Raw genomic sequence first — 27,286 nt, 5'->3', positions numbered from 1 at the left:
TTACCTTTATTCGCCACCCCCCCCCCCCCAATGCTCGAAGCTTGGACTTTTTAGTTCATACTCCAAATTTTTCTTTAGTTTCCTTTACTGCAAACCCACACTTCAGATTTTTTTCCCTTCTCTGACGCACTGCAAGAGTCAAATTTACACTCACACGTGAGTGTTGTGAACTAACGCGGCGCACGTTCAGTACTAAGATACAGAGGTTGTGGAGTGAAAGTTCGATACAACAGGAATGAAGCCTTTCAAAGCTTGGACTGTTAATTCTAAGAAACCATCCCGGTGTTAGCTTTATTTTACTTGAGAAAATCAAGGATGAACATAATACTGAACTGTCATTCCGCTAGTGTGTTCACAATGGAGCCGGCCCGGTCAGTTAGTAGGCGTGACCGTATCGCTCTACGTTTGCTGTCTCCGACAAACGGGGCACACAGATGAGTACGGGAAACGGCCGTCCGCGCCCCGTCTCCCCCCAGGCTTCAGCTGTCGCTGGTGTCCCGCCCTGTGGTGATGTGCGGATGTAAACGGCGGTGAGAGCAGAAACCACTTCCGCCGGAAGGGCTACCAGCTGCGTCCGTGCCACGCGACAGCTAAGCCCCTATTCAGATGGCGCGTGCGAGGGGAAAATCAGCCGGGTCTCGAACTCTGGTCTTCACCATCGAGGCAAGGGTTGTCCTGGCGACAGGCGGGTAAGCCGTGCAACCGGCATTCCCAACGTGCTGTACTGAACTGCTAACGTCTGTTACAATCTCCAAAATTTGCCATCCACATATGACTGGTGAGTTTTACATCTGTGTAATTTACCTCTCCCCCTCCTCCCCCCCCCCCCCCCGCCGCCACCTTCCCTTCCCACTCTACAAGGAAGACATCTTCCAATCGCTAACATCTTTACCTCTGCTCACGAATGCTGGTTTTATTCTGGACGATTCGGGTAGCATATAAGGTGTCCACTGCGTCTTTAGAACGGAAAGCTTTTTTTCCTTGTGTGGGATAGTGAAGCAGATTCTCGTAAAATACATGTATAGAACTGACTAAAGCGACCATGGCGAAGAGTCACAATGATAACTGTGAACCCAGGCGGAGGTGGTTTCATTCTGAAATACGTACTGGTACAATAAGAAAGACGAAACGAAATACTTAAGACTAACCCACTTTTATTCATAAATAGGAGACCTATCTCATTCAACTGGACGTTTAACCCTGATGCGATTCTAAGAGCGCTGGTAAAGGCACTGGACTCGAGAGGAGCCGGGTTCAAATCGCAGCTCAATCACCTAGGATTAAGCTTCGCGCGATACTCTAAATCGATTCAGGCAAATGCCGGGATGTTTCTTTTGAAAAGGACGTTGGCGATTTCCGTTTCACTGTTCAATCTTGGTCTGTGCTGCTTAAGCAATGATCTTTGTCGAAGACGGAACAAAGAAACCCTAACTTTCTATTTCGAATAACCTGTCATCTACCTGTCCGAGAGTGATACTCTTTCGGCCGAATTGCCTTCTTCTTCGATCACAGACGAGTGAAGGTGCAAAATAAGCGTCCAAAAATTCAGCACTGAAAAGCATGTAAGTATTCGTCCGAGACTGCGGCTCATTTTTTTTTTTTTACCAGGGAGCTTTTCCTATAACAGGTGGACAACCTCGAATCGACAGTTAATAAGAGACGGATTTCAGCAGTGAGCCAGCTCCGTGGCAACGTGCCATATTCTTTTCCTCGTCTATTTGGAAACTTGCAGCAGTTCGGGATAGTGCGGGATTAACTGCTTAGCCGGCAACAAACTTGGCGCTAGCCGGCGTATTCCTGGGGCCCAACTCTCTCGCCAATCCCACGAGAAACTAACTTTCATGCGGCGGCTTCCTCCGCATCCACGCTCCACAGGGACCCCGCGAACAATGAACGCCGCCGCCAAAGTCCTCGCGCAACACCGGAACCCTGCCTTTTTACTCACTTCTCCAGGAGAAATATGCACACCGTGCACACAACAACCTACTCATACCGTCACATACACACATATATATATATATATATATATATATATATTTTTTTTTTTTTTTTTTTTTTTTTTTTTTTTTTTTTTTTTGCCTCTGACTTCGTTATTCCGGCCCTCACTCTCACTAACAACAAAATGTTGCAATGATCTTTACGTGTGCATACGAACCGTAACACTCCGTCCACAGGTGAGACGAGTTAGCTAACGTTGACGTGCGGGCTGCACGAGTTTCGTGTTGTCGCTTCCTATTTTTTCACACTGAGGAGCCACTGCCCCGCGTGAAACACCAAATAAATTCTACAATATTTCGGCAACGTGCTACGAAAGGTTGAACCAATAAGAGGGGCAAACGCTCTCTACGCCACAAGCAGACCTTGCGAGACGCCATATTGTATTCGTGACAAATAAAAACACTTACAGCCGTCCTTATGATTTTGTCGCTACCAGTTGGCAGTTCATGGCTGGAGTGCTGACACATTATCTGCGTATCCAGTAATGCCGGCAACTGATGTGTTACGCATGGGGATCATATCAACTTGTACCGCATCAAAAAAACAGCCTGAAGATGACGCACTTATGCGTTGAAACTGGTAGCGACAAAATAAAATCATAACGTCGGCTGTAGGTGTTTTTATTTGTCACGATAGTAAAACGCCCGTCGTCCCAGAGACGGCCTGCTAAAAGGATGGACATACTTGTCGTTTTCAGTGAAAGATCGTATTTGCTGGGGTTTATATCGTAAGTTACACCACACGCTACGATATGTTTGTTCTATTTACCAATACATTGAAGTTGCCTCGAAAAATTGCCATTATTGGTACGATTTGTTGTAATAAACGACGGGAAACATCATACTGGCGGTTATAGAATTTGCGTATTTTGGCAGTTTCGTGTTAAATGACGTGTGTTACGAATGTATTCAGTTTCACGGCAACAGTACATTGAAAATTCGTCACAAGGTTCATTTCTTGATAATATTTGTTATAATTAAAAGTCAGGTAATAGCATATCGGCGATTAGAGCCTTCACAAGATCTTAACACAAAATACACGGTCGTTTGTTGTTCAAGATCAACGTGGAGTATTTGGTAAAAGCGCCGAGTTGCGGAACAACGTCGAGCAGGGAACAACGCCAAGCAGGTTCGCGTCTTGCTGTATCCTACCTTTTTCTTCAACCTTTGCGTTTTGTGGCAGATTTTTAAAATTTATTTTATTTTATTTATTAAACTGATAGAAATATTTTTTGTAATATTCGATGTTTTGTAAATGTAAGTGCGCTCCCTCACAATAGTCATTTTGTCCAGTTTTCTGTAGTTTTATATGCTGGTGTTCTTACTGACTGGACATGGAAGTTTCCTTTTTGTTCAAAATGTTCAAATGTGTGTGGAATCTTATGGGACTTAACTGCTAAGGTCATCAGTCCCTAAGCTTACACACTACTTAACCTAAATTATCCTAAGGACACTACTTAACCTAAATTATCCTAAGGACAAACACACACCCATGCCCGAGGGAGGACTCGAACCTCCGCCGTGACCAGCCGCACAGTCCATGACTGCAGCGCCTCACACCGCTCGGCTAGTCCCGCGAAGCTTCATTTTTGTTTCATGAGACGCTCATGGATATTGAAGTTTTTATTCGTGTGTACTGCTGACGAAACAGTACAACTAGCACACGGACAAGACAAGAAATTTGTGTTTTAAGAGAGCTAACGCAGCTATTTTACGCGCGTCCATTGTCGTAAACAAACTGTGTAGTTTGTGAGCCAATTACAGCCGACAGCTGCCGCCGGAGAGCGCTGTAATCGCAAATCACGTTAACCAGCACGCCCCACGTGACGCACACGCTGACGCTGTGACTCGCAATATTCCATTTCCCGCCCGTGTCCACATAAACGTTAAGCTGACGACGGCTTAAAAGAAAATGGCGCAGTGGAGTATCGCGCGATAATTTGATGTCTTTTGACGTCCGGGTAGAGTTAATACAGCTAAGACATATCCGTTGCCACCGAGAACGAATTACCGAACGATACTCCACTCTATCAGTAGGTTGCACGTTTTTGTTTTAAATTATCTGACGGCGCGCTGTGGTACTATGGTGCGGGAATTACAGTGTATTACACGTCTGCTGTTTTGTATATGCAAACGAAAGAACACATTAATTACACGAGTCAATTTTCGATGTGGTGATTAAAAGTTTATGGCTACCCTTCTTTACAATATTTGAGCTTGCGTACACCGTTTGTTCACAGGAACAAATCAGTACCCATTCCTAAAACAACTGCATTCCTCGTGGCTCCGGTTCCATCTCGCGGTAACAGCAAAGTCACACTAGCGTAACTGCTCTGAACTTTCCGCAGCCAATTGCCACTTCTACTCCGCGTTTCACACACACACTACTGCAATCTTTATTTTTTTTAAGTACATCTCGAAACTGTGCACGCAATCCTAAATTTCCGAAATGCCACTGTGTTAAATCGAGGGCTTGATAATTATTCCCCATTTTAATGCACTATACATATTAGAGCACGGAGTAGAACCAACGAGAAAAGCATGCCAAATTTAAAAAGAAGCAAAATCTCCAAGAATGCCACTGCCAGCATGCCACGTGTAGGTTATAACGTCTACACCACGCGCACGTACATGGCACCCGCGACCCCGTGCGCGAGCACTGATCACGTGTCGCATAAATAAGGCAATAAAGACGGTATGAGGTAGGCAATTTATTTCATGGCGGGCCCTCGTGCCGCGACCCCGGCAGCGGCTATTACAGAAGGCAGAGGCCAGCCCAGAAGCAGAGAAGGGTGCTCGCCAGCTGCGCCGACCTCTGGTCGTTAAGGGCCCTCCTAGGAGAGCGCCACGCGCCGCCACGGCTCCCATTGTGTTCGCCGACAGAGGTTAACACCCGAGATTGTCCCACTTAGCACCCCGCTAGCGAGAGCAGGGGGCTCTGTATCCCAGGTGGGGCACTACACAGCATGCGGCATCCACATTCCTGATCGCAAACAGTCAAACTGCCTGGCCACCGTCCGATATGAACTTCAATATATCGCGGCTGCAGTACAGATGTGACGCTCAACACCAAAATGCAGTTTTTTCAACACCTCTGCGACAACGTGGCTTTGCGAGAGTATAAGCTACGATGCGAGATTATACTGGTACACGAACCGGGATTTCTCTCTTCACTGGTCAGTGCACTACCGACAGGCTATCACAGTCTGCCTCATGAAGCGACTCACAAGCAACGTGTCCAGGCTGACGTCCCACATCTGCCACACTTATTTATCAGAAACTTTTTAAATGACGACACTTTCTCCGTGACTGCACTAATTATTACGTCCGGTTAGCTGGGGATTACATCTACATCGATACTCCGCAAATCACATTTCAGTGCCGGGCATAGGGATCATGCAAAAACCTTCACAATTGTGTATAATTTAAATCTCGTATAGCGCGCGGAAAGAATGAACACACATCTTTCCGTACGAGCTCTATTTGTGGTGATCGTTCCTCCCTATGTGGGTCGGTGTCAACAAAATATTTTCGCAGTCGGAGGAGAAAGTCGCTGATTGGAATTTCGTGAGAAGATTCCGTCGCAACGAAAAACGCCTTTGCTTTAATGATGTCCAGCCCAAATCCTTTATCATTTCTGTGACACTCTCTCCCATTTTCGCGATAATACAAAACGTGCTGCCTTTCTTTGAACGTTTTCGATGTACTCCATCAGTCCTGTCTGGTAAGGATCCCACACCGCGCAGCAGTATTCTAAAAGGGGAAGGACAAGTGTAGTGTAGGCAGTCTCCTTAGTAGGTCTGTTACATTTTGTAAGTGTCCTGCCAATAAAACGCAGACTTTGGGTAGCCAAAATCTTCTGTGTGTTTCTTCCACTTTAAATTGTTCGTAATTGTAATTCCTAGGTATGTAGCTAAATTTACGGCCTTTAGATTTGACTGATTTATGGCGTAACCGTAGTTTAACGGATTTCTTCTAGCACTCATGTGGATGCTTCACACTTTTCGTTATTTAGGGTCAACTGCCAATTTTAGCACCATTCAGGTCATCTTTTCTAAATCGTTTTGCGGTTTGTTTTGATCTTCTGATGACTTTATTAGTCAATAAACGACAGCGGCATCTGCAAACGACCCAAGACGTCTGCTCAGATTGTCTCCCACATCGTTAACATGAGGAACAGCAAAGGGCCTATAGCACTACCTTTGGGAGCGCCAGAAATCAATTCTGTTTTACTGGATGACTTTCTGTCAGTTACTACGAACTGTGACCTCTCTGACAGGAAATCATAAATCCAGTCACATAACTGAGACGATATTCTACAGGCACGCAATTTCACTACAAGCCACTTGTGTGACACTGTGTCATAAGCCTTCCGGAAACCCACAAATACGGAATCCATCTGAAATCCCTAGTCAGTAGCACTCAACACTTCATGTTCAACAGCGAAGTCGTCAGTCCCTCGGCCGAGAGATACTTTATCCCGAGTTAGTGACGTCTGACAGAAATTTGAACTGATTATGAGATCTTGTAGGAGACGTAAAAATCGAGCCGTTAAAGCATTACGGATGAGCTGAGAAATAATTTACGCAGAAATAAAGGTGTATAGATCTGGCCAGTACGAAGCGCAAAGCTGATGAAGGAGCGCGGCTGAGCCCTCGCCAAGCCGGTCGAAGGTGAAGACAGCTGCATGGTAAAGAATGCCTTCTAGCCGGGAGACCCGTAATAGTGAGAAGGCTAGAATCGTAAAATCTCCAGATGGACCTATAATAATAAAACAAGATGAGACAATTGAGGTCAGCAGGTGGATGTGGCCAGGCGAGGGTCCCCTGGGCCTTTACGTGCGACCGGAGACGTGCCCCCCCCCCCCCCCCTCCCCCAACAAAGTGTTAAACTGGGGAACAGCACTTTCAATTCGCCGGAGAGCTGTCCATAAAACTGAAAATAGCGTGCAACAGGAAACGGACTGACCCCGTCCAAAAACATCCCTCTTTCACAGACGGATGACTGAAGCAGCTGGCAAAGGGTGCGCGGTCAAGTGTGTTCCAGACCTCGCATGCAGCAGGAGAGTGTTCAACCCCGATCACTTCTCCTCCGCCCCTTTCACAGAGAAAACGGAGAAATAGTTCAACAGTCCCTGAATCGTCCGTTAATATTAGAGGAAAGGGAAATGGAAGACAGTGCTCAGCACGGAGAGCCAGAAGGGAGAGACATTCCACCAGGCCGTAGAGATCCGCAATCACAACATGGGGGTGGTTCGATACATAAAATGAAACTACAGGTTAACCCCGTGCGACCACTGCGGTGGTCACATAGGACGGCGGACTGCTTCTGGGAGGAAAGGTAGGAGGAACGCCACGCAGCAACAGTCTCCTCTAAAGTATAGAATTTATTAGAGGCGGCAGTAGGCAAGCCGACAAAATGTTGTTCCATCCTCGAGTGAGGAGAGGTGCACTAATTATTTTATGATTTCCACAACTGCAATTTCAGGTGGTTTATGTACACAAAACACTTGAAAATGGCTCAGAAGTCGAAACTGCAACTATGGTTAACTAGAAGTGCAATGTAAAAATAACGCCATTAAAAAAAATCAAGTAGCTTGCGATACCAAGGCAAATACAATTGTCACAAACTGTGTACAAGGTGACTGCTCATAGTATAACCACTTAAACTAGTAACGATAGCTTAACATTAACTGAACACAAAGGAACTCTAACAGAACGTACACTTCGATCCTGGTTAACTTTGAGCAACAATATTAACGGAATTACGTGACCGGAAGGAGAACCGAAATGGGCTCCCGCAGAGAGAAACGAAGAGGTCATCCTGACGTGACTATGCAACTTATTACACATTGATCTAACTTTCCTCACTAGCATCGTACGATTCAAATGGTTCAAATGGCTCTGAGCACTATGCGACTTAACTTCTGAGGTCATCAGTCGCCTAGAACTTAAAACTACTTAAACCTAACTAACCTAAGGACATCACACACATCCATGCCCGAGGCAGGATTCGAACCTGCGACCGTAGCGGTCACGCAGTTCCAGACTGAAGCGCCTAGAACCGCACGGCCACATCGGCCGGCAGCATCGTACGATACTGATTTGATTTTATGAAGTTACAATTACAGCTTTGGCAACTTAATTAATCGAAATAACTTGTTTCGCGAGCTTATAGACTCTTCTACACACTACTGTATTACTCAACAAATACTCTAAACAAATCGAATCACAGAACTTGGCCGCAACAGGAACTTAAGTCATGTGACTAGGCATAGCCACAGCAGCGCGCGTTCTTACCTCGCAATGCAAGCATGGAAAGCGATTGCGGAATGGGTCTTTGTGGGCAGCTGCGACAGCTTTAAAATTAATTATGACGACATTGTCCCGATGAAAAGGGTGGCGGGAAGTGTAGGCAACGTGTTAAGTAGATGGTGTGTAAATTACGGAAGAGGTGATGCGATGTTGAGATGAGCGGATCTGGAGTGTGTATCAGAAACAGAAAGCAATGTGCATACTTTGAATATCCCACTGAGGATACGTTTCAATAAGTTATCAGATAAAAATTTCTACGATATTATGAACAAAAACAAATACTAACTTTGCGATAACTACAGCGCTTTCACCGTACAGAACTGAATTTGAAGGGAAGTAAAGGAAAAAAAAATGTTTATCTACGCGATTTGTATTTAAACGGTTCATTCCTAAATTAATTAGTTTTTCATTGCATATCAGTAATTATTAATTTATTTTATTATAATATTATTTATTAATTATACTTTGAAATATACCCTAAATTATTTTTCCATTGAAAGTTAAAAGTTCCAACCAGTAGCGGCTATTGCAGCTGCTGACTTTGTGCTTGGAGCGAACTGGTTTTGCTTTCCGCACCACGCTCACAGTCAATCTGTCGCGCTGCTTTTATTACTGCGCGGCATTACGGTCCAGTTAATGGAACACCCTTGAAAGATACCTCCGCACTGAACAGTCCGCTACTGCCGTGTAACAGGCCTCAGCTAATATACGCCGCTGCTCTCCATCACGAAGCGGTGTAGAGGGTTCGAAAAAACCGCGTGAAAAGGAGGAAGCCGGCCATTCAACACTTCAGCGGATCCGCCATAAATATGCACATCCGCGTCCTGTGTTCTGTCCGGTATTCCCTGTCAGGGCCAAACGCTGTTGCTTGTTTGCGCAACAAATCGAAAGCAATCGGTTTTGGCGAGCTAAAATATGAGGCGAAAATGCTAACCATAGAGAACCCGCATACCAAGCTTGGAAAAATACCGGCCCGTACTGCAACCACGCTAACTGTACGAAAGCTTGCTGCAGATTCTCAGTCTGGCATTAAAGATCTTGTGCCTACAGTAGTTAAATAAAAGCCGTACGGAACAGCTACATTCCACAGATACCTTAACATGTTCTCTCATAAAGCATTACCACCACGAATAAGCACCGGGATGAACTGTTAAATGTATCCCAACGCCGCGAGTGCCACTATAGCAAATTCTTCGCTAATTTCACGGTATCTGACACAGTGTTTTGAAGTCTGTCGTTAGAGCGTATGATCTGAAGCCATTAACACAAAGTACATTATCAATCATACAACAGCTAAACTGAGTGGATTGTGCATGATAAGGAGCGACCAGAAAGTTTCCTTCCAAACAGCGTATAGACCAGAATGGTATGCCAATCAGCCAAAATCGCGCCGTGAGCATTGAGACAATCACCACAACGACGGACCAGGTTGAAGATACCCATTCGATAAAACAGTGTCCTGCTGCATGAAGAAGTCCGTAACTATTTGCTGCCACCCTCGTCCGACAGGAACCGAAGGCATGATGATCGCATGGGGAGAGATCGGTAGCATATCGAGGTTGCTCGAGTGACACCCACTTCAGTTGACGTAACTTCTGCATTACGACATTTGCAATATGGGGACATGCGTTAAGGTGAAACAGTAGCACCCTTGTCGCAGTTCTCTCGAACGTTCCGCCTTAACTGCAAGCCGTAATTTCTTCCATACACGGTCTTCATTCTCCGATGGATGTTTACCGGTGTTTGTCCTTCGGCAGCCAAGAAAAGAATAACAGCACGTTGGTGCCCTTTCGGCGTATTGGGTAATAATTTCGCCATAGTTAGCGTTTCTGCATTTACTGCCCGCACGTCGGAAAGACACGAATGCCACACGAATACCTTACCTACACGTCGGTGCTTACATACCCGCATCGGACTCGCGCAACGTTGCATATATGCAGCGGCAACGCTCTCAAACGGAAACTTTTTGATTGTCTCTTATGCATCTTACTTTGTGGTATTGCCGTGCAAGAGTGTCACACCAGTTTTTGAGTGTGAATCGCGAATTACTTGCAAGCAAAGCATAGTGTCACACTAGGCAGTCTTACACGTATTTATTAGCGATACAATGTCCATCGGAAATTCCAAGTTACATCAGGAAGACGAAGGAAATGCTCCAACCGAATTTATGTACGAACTACCTGCCGCCCGCAGACTTTGCGTGCAAGCGAGAACCGTGGCAACTTCAACAGCAGTTGTGTCATTTCAAGAGAGAAACAACAACGCAACTCGTCTGATTACATTACAGGCCTCCAGGAATTCACTACCCAGTTAGTGCATTGTTGGGCTAACTGCTGGGCCTACAGCTTTATGTATCACAGTGAAGAATGGCCTGTATCGCGGTAGACAACTCGAAATGCCCAATAAATGCTGCTCCTTTCGCAACGTTCTCTCGGAAACTGGTTGAGATGGACTTGCCTACACTGACAGTACAAATTCCTGCTGAATTTCAAACCGATTGTCATTGACATGACGTGGCACTTAACCACTGGCCCCTGTCGGTTAATGACGCTTTACCACTTCTGTTCTGAAGACGTGTTACATGTCTGGGAGTGACAATTTCTAACGTGAACATTTTATGTGGAAAAGCATGACAAGAAACACACTAATCCAGCAGTTGTGCCGCGAAGTGAAGCGTGTATTGCACCGCGATCCTCCACGAAAGGTACTGGTCTACTGCGACAGCCATCTAGCGGCAGAACGGTGAAACTATAAAAATTAGCAGACTATCCGCGCGCTACGATAGACAGCAGTTCTGAAATGCCTCAATCTGCACATGTGTAATAGGTAGCGATAACTCGCGCGTGGGCGGAAGGGGGTATCTCACTGTTTTCTGTTTGTTATTTGCTTTATTGTTCGGTGGCTAGTAGCTCATTTCAGTTTTTGTGGGGATTTTCCGTTTTTTTTTTCCAATAAGTAGTTTTTCATAAATGCAGTCGTTCTTTCTACTAGTTGTTTGTGAAAGCATTTTTCTTTTGATTACTTCGTATTATAAAAATGAAATGGAGCAAAGAGGCGTTAAGAGTCTTAATACAAGAATACAACGAGGAAAAGTCTCTGCATTACCCGTTGTGTCCTAATACGGTACGTTGGCAATCGTTTCTTTCTGAGTAATATGCGTATAACGTTACATGGTGATCTTCGATTTGTATCGTAATGCCTTAGCTTACGAAAGTTCATATTTGATTTGATTGTATATCTTGCTTTAATTCAGCATGCCAGAAAAGAGAAACTGGCAGTGATGGCGAGAAAGTCCATGCAGTTTCCCCCAGTGCGACAGATGATAACTGCAGAAGTCTGAGTAGCATGTTGCATTTCATTTTCCAAACTTGGAAAAATAACAGAAGTGCACCTTTAAGTACTGGTCCTTTAAAGAGTTGCCAATTGCAGTGCATACACCCACAACTTTTGAAATGGTGGGCTGTGCTATTCCGTGGCTAAAAGCCAGACTCCCAGTCGCCAGGAAACGTATCACTGAACTAGGCTGGTATGATCACAAAACATATAAATATATGATTTAATTCTTACTTTCGAGTAGGTGAGATAGCCCCCCCTCATGAATGTGTCACCATTGGTAATTCTATCTTCTATTATAGGCAGCAGCTTCTCGAAACAGGCCATGTCCATCCTCACGAAGTTCCGAAATACTTGCGTATCTTCGGCCCCAGTTCTTTCATAAGCAACATAATTCCCTGCCTTCGTTCCTTATTTTCAGCCAGGGTCGAACTCGGCAACGTCTGGCTTTTCGTTTTCGTCGTCGTTCTACCCTAATCCAAAGATTTACTATCACTGCCAAGGCAATAGCTCCAAAAACAAGTGCGTCCTCCACGTGCAAAATGAAAATTTAGATATATATGTAAAAGTGTAACCATGTGTCGTAATATAAAACTGACTGTTGAGTCTCTAATTCAGAACAGTAGCAATCTACGTAATAGAACAACAGTTACTTAATAAATAGTGATTAAAAACAGTAGCTTATTAAACAGGAACCTTGAGCTCACATAAATAATTCGAACGAATGACATTCCAATATGTCATACGTCCTCCTCGTGTTTCGCGCGGTAGAACGAACTTCACAAGAGATCAGACGGTTCTATTTGCGTTTCGCGAGTTATTACCGTCTCCTGCACATGTGCGCCAGGTATATCCCGCGTGGATGGTGTAATAGGTCAACGTGAACCAGCCTGTAGTTACAGATAGGCACGCTTGGGGCGCTGATGCAAAGGTGTACGGTTTACGCGCATCGTGTAATAGGGGTTTAAGCTGCCGAAGGGCTCCACCCAGCGATTAGGGCCCAGCTCTTCGATGTGGTATGGGGTTGCTATTACGTGGACCAATTTTACAGTCGACTAGGCATTCCTCGGCCCCTTGAGACGACCCTGGGGGGATGCGGAAAGTGAGGCTGGTATCGACCTCCTTGACTGATCGACCTGCTCGGTCGCTCTGTAGAGTGCTGCCTCGAGTTTTGAAGTGAGACAGGAGGTGGCGCGAAAGGTCCGGCACGTTCCGGTACTGCCGGCCCAAGCTGCCTGTGCAGAGGCGAAAGTGCTGCGGGACGAGGCGCGTGCTCCGAATAAGCCGGCGCCGTAACGCCTCTCCCTCTGCTAAGAGTTCGTTACTTTTGGGGCGCTGCTAACCATTCTGATGAGCAGCGCAGCCACTCGGGAAAGGACTGGACACGCACAGACGTGTCAGGCGCCCCTCCCCCTCCTAAATTAACGTGTCATGTGGCGCTTACAGCTGTAGCATGTCGTGCGTCGTCATCTTTTCTAGTGAGTTTTTACGTAATGAAATTTAATTCTCTGATTTTTCATCGACACCTGATAGTACCTGAATCTTATATACGAGACCGATAGCCAAGATTACTATTACTTCACAGGAATTCAAACTTCACACAAGATTAACACCACATGGAATGAACGGTGTATACTACTTACTACGAATATCCCGTTCGCGTGATGTACACAGCGAGCGAATCTGTACTTTGGCTCCCGTTCAAGTACGCTTCACAATTTCAATGCCCCGCTGTTTCGTGTATATTAACACTGTATGCCGCGCCACCTCGCGCTTCAGAAGTTGTTTATCGATATAGCACTATCAGCAGCGTGCTCTCATGGAGCCTGCACCACACGTATCCTTTTTTTCGGCGGTAATTAGGCACTTTCAGCTTTGAGTTCGAAGTAACTAATCTGTTTAGGATTATGCATTATTAATGGGGCAATATGTTTTGAAGCAATGGAAACTACGTTATTGACATATAATTGAGTTTAATTTTGAACGAATAAAGAATACATTCCTCAGAATTTTACTTTATTTACCTATTACATTTAACTAGCACAAAAATTTGTTCACAAGTTATGTTTCAGTCAGGCCTTCCTACCATGTTTCAACGCATTTTACCATAGTTTTCACGCAAGTTGTAATGTTTAACCCATTTCATACGCCAATGCGCTCATTTGTTACCGTTAGGTTCGATCAACACACGATTACGGAGACATTTCGTGAACTGAAAGTCGGCCGCTGTGGCCGAGCGGTTCTAGGCGCTTCAGTCTGGAACGGTGCGACCGTTACGGTCACAGGTTCGAATCCTTCCTCGGGAATGGATGTGTGTAATGTCCTTAGGTTACTTAGGTTTAAGTAATTCTAAGTCTACAGGACTGTGGACCTCAGATGTTAAGTCCCATAGTGCTCAGAGCCATTTGAACCATTTTTTTGGGAAATGAAATGGGGTTCCCTGGAGGGAGGGTGACGTTCTTTTCACGGACACTAGTGAGCAGATTTGCAGAGCCGACATATGCCACTGACTGCAGAACGATGCTACTGCCACCAACGTACATCTCCCGTAAGCCCGCGATCGCACCACGAGAAATTAGGGCTCGTACGGAGGTAGACAGGCAGTCTATTTTCCATCGCTCCATTTGCACTCGCAGAGTATGTATATAGATTAGAGTACCACAATGGAAACGCCAATTTTCAATAGCTAAATCAAGACATGTCACAGCAGATCGTTCTCGCCGATGTCGCAGTGTTAGGATTCCAGCTCACACCACTGAGCACACCTTAGATCGGGTTTTCCCCAGTGGCGTGTCACCACATTTGACTTTGTGGCAGAAAGGTATGTAGTGTTTCGAAAAATTTTGTTCTATCCACTAATCTAATCATTAATGCATCATATATCGCTTATTTTACTATTTGATGTGAACTGCAAGAAATCATAACCGTACCGTAATTTATTTATTTTACTGGTTGCTGAGTTCTATGTATGTGCAATATATTATTTTCTGAAATACAGCAACCAGCCACTTTTTATGTAATTTTATTTACGCCAATGTGAGGTTTGAGCTTTTACTCGCCTTCAGTCTTCAGTTAGTACACCGTTAAAACATCGGCCGGCCTACGGCAAATAATTTCGTGTACCTAATATACATCGCGAGTTGCATATTTACGGTGTGGTGTTCGTTTCATTTACTTTCTTTCTTTCTTTCTGCTTCTTGCGTTTCAGTTTTCGCATTTATAATAGTGGCACAAACACACATGACGGATACTGCGCCGTTTTGTTATACACATTTCTGGTATTTTCATCGGAGCCAAAGTAAACTTCCCGACAGTTTGGGTTGGAAATAGGAGCTTATCTTGTTAAAAAATATGCAAGTGTAGTATGTTTACGCTTGTAGTGATTGTCACGAAGTGTTGTCAGATTCGTCCGATGAGTGATAGTCGTATACACCCTTAATATACGTGGCGGATCACAAATAAATGTCGGCGCTGTGTCAAGGAAAATGCTTATCAATGTCAATGGTACGGCTCCGTGTGAGGCTGTAAAAGAACCTGTTGCAAGACGCAGCGCGCGAAAACTTTCGTGCGCAAACATGCAGCCGGCTTTTGTTCACGAGCCGCGCGAAATATAACTCGCACGGCTGCTGCGACACGAGCTGAGCGAGCTTCGCCCGCCGACCGTCGGATGGCAGTGGTGTGACCTGGGACGCGTTCCGCTGCAGCAAGCATTCTCCGCGTGCGGCGCTGGAGTCGACCTGCGGAGCGGTCGCGCAGATTAGCATACCTCAAGGATGCGCGCCCAAGGACCTGCCGCTGACGCCAACCAGCGTCGTCGGTGGCAACAGCTTCTTCCCGTGTTTACAAGTCGCCGCATTCAACAACAAAAGCGTACTCGTGTATTCTTTAAGAAATTATTCTGACATCGCATTTTGCAACAGTTATATTTGCTCATCGTTGTGCAGCAACCCGACGTAGCATGAACTAAACAAGTCGTTGAAAGTTTCCTGTAGAAATATTGAGCCGTACAAAACTGCGAAAGTGTTGCCGGTGCAGGATACTATGCATGAACTGACCTCTCCAATATGTCTTATGAATATTCGATGGGACTCACGTCGGGCGATATGCGTGACCAAATCATTCGATCAAGTTGCCCATAATGTTCTTCAAACCAATCTGGAACAATTGTGATCCGGGCGCATGGTCATCCATAAAAATCCGTTTGTTGTTTTTTGAATTATACATTAATACCATCATATGCTGACAGGTCCAACCGAGCAAAGGCACTAAAGTCGGTCGTCTGCTTCCATAGCCCATTAACGCCCAATTTCGCAGCACTGTCGTAATGGATACGTTCATCGTACGTCCCACATTTCTGCGGTTATTTGCTTGTCTATTAGCACTGACAACTCCATGCAAACGCCGCTGCTCTCGGTCGTTAAGTGAAGGTTGTCGGCCACTGCGTTGTCCGTGATGAGAAGCGATGCCTGAAATGTAGTTATTCTCGGCACACTCTTGACACTGTGGATCTCGGAATATAGAATTCCCTAACGATTCCGCAAATGGAATGTCCCCTGTGCCTAGCTCCAAGTACCATTTCGTATCCCAAGTCTGTTAATTCCTGTCGTGGGGCTGTAATTGTGCCACACACCTTTTCACGTGAATCGTTTGAGTACAAATGACAGCTCCGCCAGCGCACTGCCCTTTTATACCTTGTGTAAGCGATACTACCCGCCAACCGTGTATGTGCATATCACTATCCCGTGGTATTTGTTAACTCAGTGAACATATAGACACTCATAGAAGACTCTCGGCCCCGTGACGTGTGTAGTAGCGGTAGAAGTCGAATGGCCTCGGTCGGTAACGACAGCTTTCACGGTTAGCCTAGCAGCTCTCTGAAACGAAAGCAGAGCTAACACACTAAGCTAAACATCAAAGATATGTTGTTTGTAACTGAGTTTGAAATAGTTTAAATTTATGGACGTGTTCAATGATGATACTCTATGCACGCAGTATTGAAAGCAAAGATTGGCAGTGACCGGAAACAAGTGAATATATGTCCGGAGTCATATATCGTTTGCTGACTTCTATGCTAACAGCAACACATGTCAACTGCCAAGCCTATTAAGAGTTAATGATTAATATTCTAGAAAGCTGCGAATAGTTCGTACTGTATATTACGGCACTACCAACGCTTATTCCTTACTACCTTAACCCTATCGGTTCTGCAGGCAGATATTTAGCATTTCATCGTAGCTAATTACTAACGTTGAAAGTTTTCAGGGTATTCTTTTTATATATTATGTGACACGCATTGTCTATTCTAACTTCATTAAATGTCAGCTTCACAAGCAGGTCCGTGGCGGAGAATACAAAGTGCAACAATAGTACTTTATTGTAAAGATGTAGAGCGGCGAAAGCGACTGTATTTAGAAGCCAATGTACAAGCACGTCTTTTCGTAATCTTTACGCTGTTGTCTAAACGCAGGATGTGTGTGGGACAAAGTAATAGGACTCCTGTTTCAGCTTGGAGCTTTTGCTCTCGTAATTTGAAAAGTATGCCTGTTGCTATTTATATCTCTCAAGTAGCATCTTCCACCGCCATTTGTGACCATAATTATTTAATTCAAGTTTCTGCTACCAGTCACGTTTTATTTGATGCTTAATCTAACATAATGCAACGCGTTTCGAACATGTTCTGTTCATCTTCAAGCGTTTATACATACATACATAGAAAAATGTTACTTAAAAATAAACAGTCTTAAACTAGATTAATCTAGAACACTTTGTCCACTGTTTTTTCACTGTAGCTGCTGGTGGCATTATGTTAGATTAAGCATAAAATAAAAAGTGACTGGTAGCAGAAACTTGAAATAAATAATTATCCTACACAGTCACGCTTCACGAACATAGCCATTACGGCTGAAGATAAAAATAATTTTTTGACAATTTTGCTATGTTCCAGCGCTCAAAAAACAAACCTATGACGAATCGCGCAACTGTTCACTGTCTTCCGACTGTCTTGCGTCAATGTAATTAGGTAAGAGTTACAAACTAACAACACTCGAAAATTTTGTACGAGGCTTCTTTTGGGAATAAGTTACATTTCTTTGGTTACACGTCTTGCGAACAGTCTCAGTGATGCATTACAACCTATTATAAACGTGTAGAAGTAAATTAGATAATACTCGACTAAGAAATGCAAATGGTTTTCTACTGTAAAGGTGGAAATTATTGTGTGTATCAAAAACAGCACAAGCTAGCAATAATCTCACGGAAACCCATTTTCCTTCACCATCAGTGTAACGGAGGAATACTTGCCTTGATAAGCAGGTATTCTCTTATTGAAGGGCTATATTTTTTTGTTTAAAATACTTTGATATTTGCCACAATATATACGAGTTTACTCCAGCATATAGCACCGACCTTCACTATCTACCTCGCAATGAGAGGGTTGGAAAACACACACACACACACACACACACACACACACACACACACACAGAGAGAGAGAGAGAGAGAGAGAGAGAGAGAGAGAGAGAGAGCATAATGACTATTTCATTACGGAATGGGAATACAAAGGGATAAAAGAAAAAAAATACAGACGAAAACACGTCTGCAGCATTGCACTTTTTTTCTGCACCGACTTCAAAGGAAGAAACATGGCGCTAAGTGGCCCCGTTTCTAGAGTAACAAATACACAAAAATGACAGTTAACAACTTGCAGTATATTTTACATTGCTTGTGATTAAAAACTTTCAACCAATTTTGAGCAAATGACAACCGTTTCCAAAGGGCAGAAATCTTGCCAATTAGGTATCTCGTCGCCACAGTATGCAGCTAACTCGTCTTTATTCCGCATTCAGAGCTAATTAATGTTCAAACGGGAGAATGCTGACAGGAAACAGTTGGGAAAGAGAAGGGTCCTGGCTGTACAAACGGACTCCGAACGCAAAAAAGGGCGAGTTTGCAATGGCCCCCTCAGACTTCAACAAAGGGCCGACAACAGGACGGAATCTAAAAATGAAGAGTAAACGACTTTCGGGTAACGGGGTAATGGACGCTAATGGCACTGTCGTCGGCGCGCGAAACCCAATTTCGTTCCACAGAAATACAAAAGGATGTACACCAGAAGCGATATTAAGCACACGCACAGCGCAATGCGCATGCCAGAGAGAGAGAGAGAGAGAGAGAGAGAGAGAGAGAGAGAGAGAAAGGGGGGAGAGGGGGGGGGGCAGAAGGTTCTACACAGACAGGATGGCGTTAAGAGCTCCTTTCTACGGTCTCCCCGACACATACGTCCCAAATTAACACAATCAGAAGGACTTGGGCAAAAATGTCACACACGGGTGCGTTGTGAGCGAAGCACTGTAATTCGCTGACTGTAGAGAGGGACAAAATTCGGAGTCTGGGCGAATCAATAGCATCTCCTTTCTCTTGTGAAATAGGAAACTGCGGTAACATAACTTTCCACATTTCCTGGCGACAATACTAAGTAATAGAAATTTAAAAATTAGGCACCATACATGTTCCAGATATTTCATTCATCTTGGCTGTAACTAAAAAAAATCATATTCCCACTGCGAGGGTGAATATCAGATTACAGTTCCGAAAGTCATGGTTCTATTCCGGCTGGACCCAAAATTTTCATTTTTTAAATCTTATTAATTTCGTATCTACAATAGTTCAAATTACACGTTAAACTCACATAACATCAACATCCTACTCTTTAACGGTATATGGCGGAAGGTGCTATCATTTCCCTAGCTTTTGCTTTCCGTAAAAGAATGGGTCGCTTGAAGAACGACTGTGGGTGATCCTTCGTATGAGGCCTCGTATATTTGATTTTCCCGAAGGTGTCATTTCACGAGATGAATATGAAAGGAAATATTATGCTTCGTCATTCTTCTTTTCTATGCACTACAATTTTAACTGTCGTGGTGGGCAACGCTTCTCCTGTGGCGTCTACCCCTGGAATTTAACGAGAATCTCCCCAACGCTCTTGCGTTCTAACCTTCTTTGGATCTTCCTTTCTTCCTCGGTCAGCGCTACATAGTACGTTACAGATCGCCGAGTAATAATCGAGATTCGGTCGAAACTGGGGTATGTAAGCTACTGCCTTCGACTGCATTTCCTTAGGATGCTTCCAATCAATCTCAAGGGACTTCAAAAAGTAAATTACAAATGTTATGGCAGGTCAAGTAACTTTCATTGAATGCTGCACTATACTTCAAAGTGACAAAGATACATTACACTATTCATCGACACAGTCACAAAGTCTGTGCAAATAACGGTCGGAATGTTCCACCTATCGTTCTACTTCTCGGCGATAGAAATCCGCTGCTCGGTCACGCAGACATTCGAGAACCTTTGTATGAACGTCGTCAATGTTGGAAAATCTCTTTCCCCTTCCCAGAATGTTCCATTTCAGCTTGCCAAGATGGTAATCGCGTGCTGAACAATCCGATCAGCGTCACCCGTGAAAGTGCAGCCTTGGTCAAATTGTTGGCACTATTTCACTATTGCTGCACACGGCATTGTATTTAGTTCACGCACCGCCAGAATTCCATGGTGAATCTGTATGCATTTTAGACGTTATCCCGTGTAATTCACCTTCGGAGCTCGCTTCCAGTTGCCGCGGTATTTGAATCCAAACCTGTGATGCACTTTTATCTGTACTATCTTCAGCCAATGCGGCACTCCTGTTGCGCAATGATCTTCGCATGGGACCTGCCTCGAGATAACTGGGTGTTTGTGTTGTCCTCATCATTTCATCATCATCGACGAAAGTGACGAGATCGGACTGAGCAAAGGTTGGGAATTTGTACGGGCGCTGATAACCGCGCAGTTGAGCGCCTCACAAACCAATCATCATCTTCATCTTGGCATGGGACGACATGTGTAACTTACTTTCCCCATGTAGAAATAGTTTTGTGTGGTCGAACAACTTTAAATCACTACGGCCGCGTGCTGCTAAGTATATTACAGTTGAGATCGTCTCCAGTGATTGATTAGTCACCAATGCAGTAGTCAAATAATAACGGGTTTCTTCTGCCTCTTTATGAGCAATATGTCACGTTTTTCGCCATATCGAGAGAGAACTAATAATCTCTGTACCAAGCGTCGGAAAGAAGTTCTTTCACATATAAACTACATAGATCAAGCCGTCTTTCCTCCATTGGGCGGTTTTAGTTTATGTTTTACTACGTGATAGCTCCTTTTAATTAACCGTAGTATGATCGTGCACAGTGAAATAACGTTATACGCATGAGTTCAGTATTTCGCCTTCTCTAGCGCAAGCATAAAGACTGAGCAATTCTACTGATAAATATGACCTGTTTCCTGGCATTAAATACGCCTACCACTTCTTGGAATATTTCGTCAAATTGGCGAGTTAGCCTGCTATCAAACAATAAAGCCCTGCCTATTGGAGCACTGCTGTGTTCAAAACAAACTTGGAGCTAATCATAACATACGTGAAAACAGTGCCTCACAAGGAATACTGATAACGCTCTGCGATGTAGTGAAATCAAAACAAGCGAACTTGTTGCAGTTGCGACTGGCGCCTCATCCGGTGTAATTCGCATGTGATGAAGGCAGCCCAAGTCTCATAAGGCGCTTCATAGTGCAACGAAGGTATTGTGTTCGAATACCGTCTCTGGCCTGTACGTCGGTTTGAAGTTAGGAAGGAAACAAAGAAAATTATTGTTACAGTCCCAAAGACGACTTTTGAAAGGTAGAGTGGTTCACGTTGTCTCTTTCCTGGAATTAATCCTCTACTGTGCCAAGCCGTAAGTGAATCGGCCTGTTGATGGAGACTAGTCTCCGCTGCTGAAACCTCCCGTTGACTCTTGCGTCAAGCAACCGCAACAGCTAAGAGGCGAGCACTGCACTGCATAGACTAGTGCAGGGTGACGATTTTCGTTATGAAGTAGCTCTTAAGCGTGTAAGTCTGGATGGTATAGTGTGGTAGCTACAATTTGCACTTTTAATAGGTTCCATTCGTCACTGCTGGGAAAAGATCCGAACTGATTCTAACGAGACATCTAACCTGCGTCTTTTGACAACGTGTTTAGTTCTGAAACTTTTCATTATTGTATGTAGTTTTCGAAAGATGAACTTCGACAGGTTTGACTTTGCCACCCAATTACAAAACTAAACACGCCGACCATCATCACTATCTCCTGCGTCAAGCCGCTTAGGTAGTTTCTGAACTACTTTCGTTTTATTAGGACCCACGTACTTTTGTTCGAGGTTGCAGCAATCAAATTCGCCATTTTCACATCAATTCACTTACAGATTAGATCAAGCACATCATCTTCCGACGCCGCTTTCCAAACAATGTTATGACATTCACAGTGGTTACATTTGCGTCGCGTTACTAAATCCATTTAAGACAATAGCATTCATACTTTCGTTCGTCCCAGTCACTTCCGATCTTAATTTGTATTTAACTGATCCTCTCGTTTCAGAAAGTCAATTTCTAGAGCTTGCCTGTCACTTATCTTTACTCGAGTAAACGATGGAAGACTAGGCAAGTTTGAGGAAAACACACTTCCCTATTTTTTGGAGAAATCTACCTTTTCAAAACAGCGGGAAAAAACTTTTATAATGATGTTCAAAATGTTATAACGATGTTCTAATTATCTTTGCTACACCACTTGGCGTTAATCGCGTATTCTACCTTGTTTTCTTCCATCATCATACTAAAAACGTCTTCGTTCTTTCTCAGTGACAGTCTTAGTTATCTTGTTTCATTAAATAAGAACCCGTAGTTTTAAGTCTCATTTAAAACTATACTTGCCTTAACGTTTCCACTATCGACTATTATTTTGAAGTGAAAGAAAATAATGGTTACTTTAATTAATGTCGCCGTCAAAAGTAACAATATGGACAAAAATATTTGCCACCTTTTCGTTTTTCCAACGCGAGAAAGGGGTGGTGCACACAGATTTACGCCTTAGTACAACTAAATTTCAGAAGACGATTGCGCGAGAACTACAAGACATACAGAATACGGATACAAAACAGTAGCATTTACGATGCGGCAAACGTGACGTGCGTACAAACAGTTGACACTATTTGTAATGGAAGGCGGAACAGCAGACCGGTTTGCAAATCTGTTGATTGTGTTGCCTATTTGCAAGCGTGAACTAGCTCGGAGTGACAATCCTGAGCATAGTGTAAAGAATGAAACTTGAAGACAGTACAGCCTGTAAATGCAATCTGTAACTTTAATTACCCTGCAAATCACTAGCAGGCTTCCCTTTACAGGCGGGACATTGATGTATAGTAATATCCACTGGATCTATGTTCAAAAATGTTCAAATGTGTGTGAAACCGTAGGGGACTTAACTGCTAAGGTCGTCAGTCCCTAAGCTTACACACTACTTAACCGAAATTATCCTAAGGGCAAACACACACACCCATGCCCGAGGGAGGACTCGAACCTTCGCCGGGACCAGCCGCCACAGTCCATGACTGCAGCGCCCCTGACCGCTCGGCTAATCCCGCGCGGCTGGATCTATGATAATGTGTTGTGGGATACCGACGTCCCAATGGTAATGGAAGGGTTAAATAGAGGCACGTCATGGTTACACGTTACTCAGCAAAGTCGTGAGTAAAATAACAGCAAATGCGTTGATTTGCTGAAGTAACTGAACATAACAGAACTACTGTACGCTACGGTCGCAGGATCGAATCCTGCCTCGGGAATGGATGTGTGTGATGTCCTTAGGTTAGTTAGGTTTAAGTAGTTCTAGGGGACTGATGACCTCAGAAGTTAAGTCCCATAGTGCTCAGAGCCATTTGAACTACAGTACTGCACTGTACATAGCAGGCTATAATTTACAGGTCACAGACTATTTTTCTTAGTTTTCCTGTATACAATGTATCACATTACAAGTTGTTCACAGAAATCCTTTTGGTCGGTGCGCTTTTTGCATTTTCATAACGATTCAGCGCTAAAGAAACTACACATATCGTAACTGCTTAAACTGCGGCAATTTTTCAGAGACGTAATGACGACAAGGCAGTGCTTCGGAGCAAGGTAGAAAACTCCTTGTTGGAAATCGTCTTTAACCCAAAAACCATTCTTAACAAAGTGGATTCCATTTTAGAGGCAGAGCAGTAGTTGCCAGTAACATAACGTTATACGGAGGTTTAGTACGAGTAGTACCGTATGCACGCGACCCTCTCAAGGTCAGGGAGATACGACTCGGCACACCAAGGTGGCTCGTATCTGCTGGTTCAACGGCCGCACGCCGCGCACCTGCACGTCTATTTGCGAGAAAGCGCAGCGTAGCCCGCTACAAAATAACACCGAGCAAGTAAAAGACACGACTTCATAGCATTTACTCAGGAAGCCACATTTACTGTGTGTGGCGTAGGGTGCTTCTTGTTTCACGGTCCTCTTCCCATTACCCTTTTCCAGGCGCTAGTTACACTGAAAAACATTCATAGCCTCAACATTAGCGATCCCTGTAGTTCTGCCGTAGCGTCATTTTGAGGGACATATGTGGAGGGGGTAATATGTTGGCCGACTCTCCCTGGTACGCACTCTCTTGGAATCTCCGTGACACGTGACGTCTCTTGCAGCGACTGCCAATGGTGTTTGTTGAGCATCGCCATGGCGCTCACGCGGTTACTAATCGACCCAGTGACGAAACAGACCGCGCTTCGTTGCATCTTTTGCATATCTTCTATTTTATTTATTTATTTCGAGTCAAAAACATTACAACAAAGCTGACGCCTGCACGTGGTGCCCCTGCATAGGTACTGGACTAGATTCTCCAGTACTGAACTGAACGTCAGCATTCCAAAAGCATTGCATTATATCTTCTATTAACACAACCTGAAGAGAGTCCCAGGCTGATAAGCAGCACTCGAGAATCGGTCGAACTAGTAATTTGTAACCCACTTACAATTCCTTAGTATTCTCCCGATTAATTACAGCCTAACATTTGCTTTTCCTTACGAAGCGTCAAAAAGCGTATTTTCTCCGGCACTTCGATATATATTTTCAGTTTTGTTTTTGCAATTTGCAGATGGAGTCAGCTCCTACAAACAAATGTTTTGTGTGACACTCGGCGTCAACGTAACATGTAGTTTCGTATGTAGTTCTAAAAAATTCATTTTTTAAATAAAAAATTCAATTTTTTAAAGTGTAATTTTATGTGTCACTCTGCAGTGATGATATTTGTACATAGACAGTGGTGTCACGCTATTTTAAGCCTCATGAAACTGAAATTATCAAGGGGACCTTTCGAACTAGTCCTCTACCATTTTCTTCACATTTAACAGTATTTGAAGCTCAGGCGCCGTATATCAGTTACCTATAGCAGTACGACCCAATTATCAAAATTATTTTAAAAAATCACCTTTGAAATTCGAGAGTTTTCGACAGTTTTTTTTACGCACAAAGCATTTCTCACTTATTAACGTATTCGTCAGCAGCTGAGTGCGTAGTGTAACAGGTTCGTAATCGTGAGGCAGCTGGTTCTAATATCACAAGTTGTAACTTCCGTTTTACTATTATTTAAATTTCAAATTATTAACAAATGAAAATGTTAATTAATAACACAAATCACAATCTTTAATAAAAAGATATTTTAACATTTTAATTATTGGATATATATGAAAATAAACGAAAATTTATTATCATTATAGAATTAATTAATACAAAGATGAATTAATAGCGAAATTTTGATGTATTGCTGTTTTTTCGGCAAGACCCCTTTATTCGGGGTATCCTCCTCGCGTACACCTTGATACTCAATTATTTGGTTGACGTGGTCTTACCGAGAATGACGAGGTCTGCTGAGTTTACGTCTGACAGGTGGTTCCCGCTCAAAAATTTTCGTTGGTCACCGACGATATGCATTTCTCAATTAATGTTCATTTTAATGAATTTCTTTCAGGTCTATCACTATTTCATTTATCCTCATTCTAGTTCTTACTTTCTCGATTCTTGATATTGTGGCACTGCTTCGTAAAAAATCAATTTCCACATTTCTTATTCTTTGAGACGCAGAATTTAAAATGTATAGCTCTGATCCACAGTATAGAACAGCGGCCGGCAAACCGCGGCTCACGAGCCACATGCGAGCTTTGCCACCTTGGGTGTGGCTATTGTACAAAACACCACGTACGGCCGCGTTCATACAGTGTGACAAACCTCGTGGCCCATGTGCAGAATGCTGGGCGAGTCTAGATTAGTATGCACTCGCGTTAGACATGGGTGTAGGCGACTCAGGCCACCCACAGTGCTTTTGCTGCATGTGGCTATGCCTTCGAAAGTGTGGGAAATGCTTCGAAATCAGACTAGTAAAATAATTTTTGACGAACTGACGTTTGTGCAAAATGAATCAGCATAAGGAACAGCTATTCCGCTGATGAGTGTGGAATTGTTTCTCGTGAAACGTGGGAAGAAGAGCGCGATCGAGCGAAAGAAAAATAAAATAATTGTGTTATTGATGAGTTAACGAGGGATCATTCCGAAAGCGATTTAATAACAACTCTGGATTCTGAGTCGAAAATAAGTGAATGAGATAATGATAACGACAAAAAATATAAGCCTGCGTAATAATACATAAAATATTTGTTGATATAACTGGTTTTCTTATCTCTAGTTTTACATAGTGGATGTTTGTGTGTGTATTTTTAGGCGAGGGCTGTGAAACAAAGAACAGTATTCCTGGCTCATATAAACCGTTGAAAAAACTAGCGTTTGCTGTTCTTTCCTTCTTCGAGTCTACATATTGATGCGAACAATCATTTTCAAGCATGATCTTTATCAAGAGTACTCAGAATGACACGGCGGCCGGACGGTATTTCTTTGTGATGTCTTACTGATTAGAACCTGGAACCGTGTCTAATATTAAAAACAACAACAATTAAATCCCGACTTATCCAAAGTTTCTGAGTAGATGCAGAGCTATTTTTCACGTAACGTTTTGTCGGTCACTGTCATAATTTTACAGATACCTTTAATTTTATCAAGAAGTGACATCGTTCTTAAGTACGATAACAAGTTTTATTGAAAGGCTCTATAGTTTAACTGACATTTAAAACTTTATTTATATACAGGGTGATTCAAAAAGAATACCACAACTTTAGGAATTTAAAACTCTGCAACGACAAAAGGCAGAGCTAAGCACTATCTGTCGGCGAATTAAGGGAGCTATAAAGTTGCATTTAGTTGTACATTTGTTCGCTTGAGGCGCTGTTGACTAGGCGTCAGCGTCAGTTGATGCTAAGATGGCGACCGCTCAACAGAAAGCTTTTTGTGTTATTGAGTACGGCAGAAGTGAATCGACGACAGTTGTTCAGCGTGCATTTCGAACGAAGTATGGTGTTAAACCTCCTGATAGGTGGTGTATTAAACGTTGGTATAAACAGTTTACAGAGAATGGGTGTTTGTGGAAAGGGAAAAGTTCTGGACGGCCGAGAACGAGTGATGAAAATGTAGCACGCATTCAGCAAGCATTTGTTCGCAGCCCAGGAAAATCGACTCGCAGAGCTAGCAGAGAGCTGCAAATTCCACAATCAACTGTATGGAGAGTCCTACGAAAAAGGTTAGTTATGAAACCTTATCGTCTGAAATTGGTTCAAGCACTGTCTGCAGCTGATAAGATTAAAAGAATCGATTTCTGTGATTTTATC

The 27,286-nt window shown here is 43.6% G+C and overlaps 1 protein-coding gene across 2 annotated transcripts in view; it reads right to left on the bottom strand.

Annotated features, from left to right (window-relative positions):
* The window catches only part of LOC124711899 (afadin), a 1,103,288-nt gene that overhangs the window by 487,281 nt on the left and 588,721 nt on the right, over positions 1-27,286 (bottom strand). The window lies entirely within an intron of this gene.

Source organism: Schistocerca piceifrons, chromosome 8 (genome assembly GCF_021461385.2).
Source record: "Schistocerca piceifrons isolate TAMUIC-IGC-003096 chromosome 8, iqSchPice1.1, whole genome shotgun sequence".
NCBI lineage: Eukaryota > Metazoa > Arthropoda > Insecta > Orthoptera > Acrididae > Schistocerca > Schistocerca piceifrons.
Note: the sequence above shows the minus strand (reverse complement) of the source record. Positions and strands in the feature narration are given on the sequence as shown.